Source organism: Geospiza fortis, unplaced genomic scaffold, assembly GCF_000277835.1.
Source record: "Geospiza fortis unplaced genomic scaffold, GeoFor_1.0 scaffold391, whole genome shotgun sequence".
In the NCBI taxonomy this organism is placed as follows: domain Eukaryota; kingdom Metazoa; phylum Chordata; class Aves; order Passeriformes; family Thraupidae; genus Geospiza; species Geospiza fortis.
In genome coordinates, this window is record NW_005054472.1 from 570,726 (window position 1) to 574,386 (window position 3,661).

The following is a 3,661-nucleotide window of genomic DNA, read 5'->3' on the forward strand; positions in this document are numbered from 1 at the left end:
TGGCCGTGTCCTGCCCTGCCCGGGGCTCTGCAGGGCAGTGCCACCTCCCTGTGACCCTGTCCCGTGTCCTGCCCCTGCCACAGCCCCTGTGACAGCAGCAGCAGCCCCAGGAGCTGCCAGGCTCTCCAGCAGGTGCTAATGATGGATGGCATACGTGGAATTATACGTGAGGTGTGAGCAGCCAGCTGTAAAGTCATCAAACAGGAAAGGTCGTGCAAGTAATTTACACCCGAGCTGCTCTGCTCCCAGAGCCACAAACACAGATAAATTCAGGCAGATAAGGAGAGAGGGATGGTTTTTTTTGGTGTGAAGCTGACTCTGAAACAGGAGCTGCAGATCCCCTGTAGATCCCCTGCACAATTCCCTTTGTTGCTGTTTTAAATACAGGCAAGGAGAATGGGATGATTTTTTTTTTCTCTGAGGCTGACTCTCTGAGACAGGAGCTGCAGATTCTCCTGGATCCCCTGCACAATTCCCTTCATTGCTGTTTTAAATTCAAGCATGCAAGGAGAGAGGGATGATTTTTTTGTCTGAGGCTGACTCTGAGATAAGAGCTGCAGATCCCCTTGGATCCCCTGCACAATTCCCTTGGTTGCTGTTTGCCTGTGTGGAGCTCAGCCCCTGGCGTGGTTTGGGCTGGATGCTGTCGAGTCCTGTCTGAGGCTGCAGCTGGGCAGCTCCTGCAGCTCCTCAGCCTCCTGGAGGAGCCTGGAGAAATGTGCTGCCCACCTTTTTATGCTCTGTTTGTTCTTTGGACGAGATAAAAGCGGAAACAATGAGGGTGGTGGTTCGAGATGATTTTCCTCCTTGCTGGACGTGCCCCACAGCACCTCACAACCACAGGACCCTGGGAGGGGGGAGCTGTGTTCTCCAGCACTTCTCAGACATTTGCAGCCTGGTGATCACCAGAAATTCCCATTTAACGCGGTCGCTGGTGGGGAGCAGGAGGCTGGACAGGCTGGCAGTGCCAGCTGATTGCTGGGGGTGTGTGTGGTCAGAGGGGGCGAGGAGAGGGAAGCTGCTGGTTATTTTGGGAGGTGCAGGAGCGGAGCGAACAGGCCAGCTTTCATTTTCCAGCCAGCTGGTGCTGATTCAGGAGGGTTTAGCAGTGCCAGCTGCGTGGAGCTGAGCTGACAAGGCCGTGGTGTCACAGCCTGGCCGCAGCGTGTCACCTCCCTGGCCACCTCATTCCTCATCAGGGGCACTGGCTGTGCTTCCAGGAGGAGAAAAAGGTGACAGGAGAGGTAAGAGACAATCTCCAAGCTGCCTTTTTTTCTTCTTTTCCCCTGTCTAATCATCACATGCTTTGCTATAACTATTTCCAGGCCCCTCTTCAGCACTGGCAGGACTGAGCGTGGTCTTTGACACATCCCCATGTGATGGGAAATGCACCAGAGTGACACAAACCTTTCTAAATATTCTTTGATGATTTATTTTTCCCCTGTCAGACTAAACCCAGAGCTTCATGCATCCCCTGCACTGCTGGGTCTGGAGAATTTGGCCTTTATGAGCTGCTTGCTCAGGTTCTGGTCTCGTTCCACGGCCCTTTCTGGCAGTGTTACAGAAAGATCTTTTACCTTCCCATGGGGCCACAACAAATGCAGCTTTTGGTGGGCCCAATCTCAGTCCCTTCCCTGTTTCCCACCTCCCTGATGCCATTTGCAGAGCTCTACCCACATGGCTCTGCTGGGGATTAAGTGCCACCAGCAGCAGGGCTGGCAGGTGTGGGAGGTGGGAGCTTTGTCACTGCTCTGTCCCAGCCATGGGGTGACCTTGTGCTTCATCCTGTGCTTGCAGGAAGGATATTTTATATGGACACGTCAGTCAGGCCATCTTCCCTGTTTTCTGCCTGCTGACCTTGGAGCTTGCTCTGCCCTCCTGGGTTGTGCCCCTGCAGGGGCCTGTGGGCACAATCCTGGCTCCTGAGGGGCCCTTCTGAAACACCCAAATCATTCCTGACTCCCTTTCCCTGTCCACAAGGTGCAATAACAGCTGGGAAGGGACTAGAACACAGCAAGGTCAGTGGTGTCTCCCAAATATTGGGATACACCTGGTTCCAGCCTGTCCCTGCATCCTGCTGGCTCTGCTTTGTGCTGTACCCAGCGTTTCTCCATCCACCCCAGCATCCCAAAGCCTGTGGTACATAAAGGGCAGTGAGGATGCTGCTGGGAGCCCCAGGCCTCCATGGAGACATCCTGCTGCCACTTGCAGCTCATGGATGCTTTAGGGAGCTCACATCCCAAGCAAAAACCTCTTTACAACAAATCTCTCACACCCAGAAAAAAAACTAACCAAAAAAACTCAAACACCCAAAAAAGAGATTTCATCTTGGTACATAAAGTGAGGATGCTGCTGGGAGCCCCAGGCCTCCATGGAGCCATCCTGCTGCCACTTGCAGCCTGTGGATGCTCTGGGGAGCTCACATCCCAAGCAAAAAACATTTTACAATAAATTGCTCTCACCCACCAAAAACCCCAAACAAACACCCAAAAAAGTGATTTCATCTTGGTACATAAAGTGAGGGTGCTGGAGGGAGCCCCAGATCTTCATGGAGCCATCCTGCTGCCACCTGCAGCATCTGGATGCTCTGAGGAGCTCGCATCCCAAGCAAAAACCTCTTTGCAACAAATCTCTCCCACCCAGAAAAAAAACCAACCAAAAAAACCCATGAACAAACACCCAAAAAAGAGAGTCCCATCTTGGTACATAAAGTGAGGATGCTGGAGGGAGCCCCAGATCTCCATGGAGCCATCCGGCTGCCACTTGCAACCTGTGGATGCTCTGGGGAGCTCACATCCCAAGCAAAAACCTCTTTACAACAAATCTCTCCCACCTTAATAAAGAAACCACCAAAAACCCCCAAAAAATACCCAAAAAAGTGGGTCCAATCTTGGTACATAAAGTGAGGATGCTGCTGGGAGCCCCAGACCTCCATGCATCCATCCTGCTGCCACTTGCAGCATCTGGATGCTCCAGGGAGCTCATATCACAAGCAAAAACCTCTTTACAACAAATCTCTCCCACCTTAATAAAGAAACCACCAAAAACCCCCAAAAAATACCCAAAAAAGTGGGTCCAATCTTGGTACATAAAGTGAGGATGCTGTTGGGAGCCCCAGACCGCCTTGGAACCATCCTGCTGCCGGCATGCCAGCTCGGGGCTGTGCAATGCAATTCTGAGCACCGGGGCGGCTCCGGAGCTCCCAGCCCGGCCCCGCAGCTGCTCGCCCTGACCCGGCCCTTTCAGCCTCGCCTCGGTGGCCCGAGGGCTGTTCCAGCCTGGGCAGAAGCTGGACAGGGAGCCTGAGGTGCCGCCTCTCCCCTGGCTCACAGGTGTGAAATACAAAGCTGTGTTCCGTGTCAGGTACATACAGGCAACGTGTGTATTTGTGATTGCGAGATGTGTGGAGACCGACCATGGGACAGTTGTGAATTCTAATAATAACTGAGGAAAATAAAGCATGGAAGAAGGGCTTTGAACCTATCTTCTGTTTGCAATTTACCTTGTTGATTTAGGAGCATTGGAATTAAAGCGTTAAGGATGTTGCTTTTTGCTTGTAGTTAATCCTTAAAGAGTTTTGCACTAATAACCTTTTGAAGTATAATTTTAGAATATTGCTTGTATCCTTGAAACTATAGCTTTGGAATATATATAAAGGAAA

At 51.8% G+C, this 3,661-nt stretch overlaps 1 protein-coding gene across 1 annotated transcript in view; it reads left to right on the plus strand.

The window, feature by feature from the left end:
- MAPKAPK2 (MAPK activated protein kinase 2) overlaps positions 1-3,661 on the plus strand; it is a 46,393-nt gene that overhangs the window by 254 nt on the left and 42,478 nt on the right. The gene's annotated exons all lie outside the window — the stretch shown is intronic.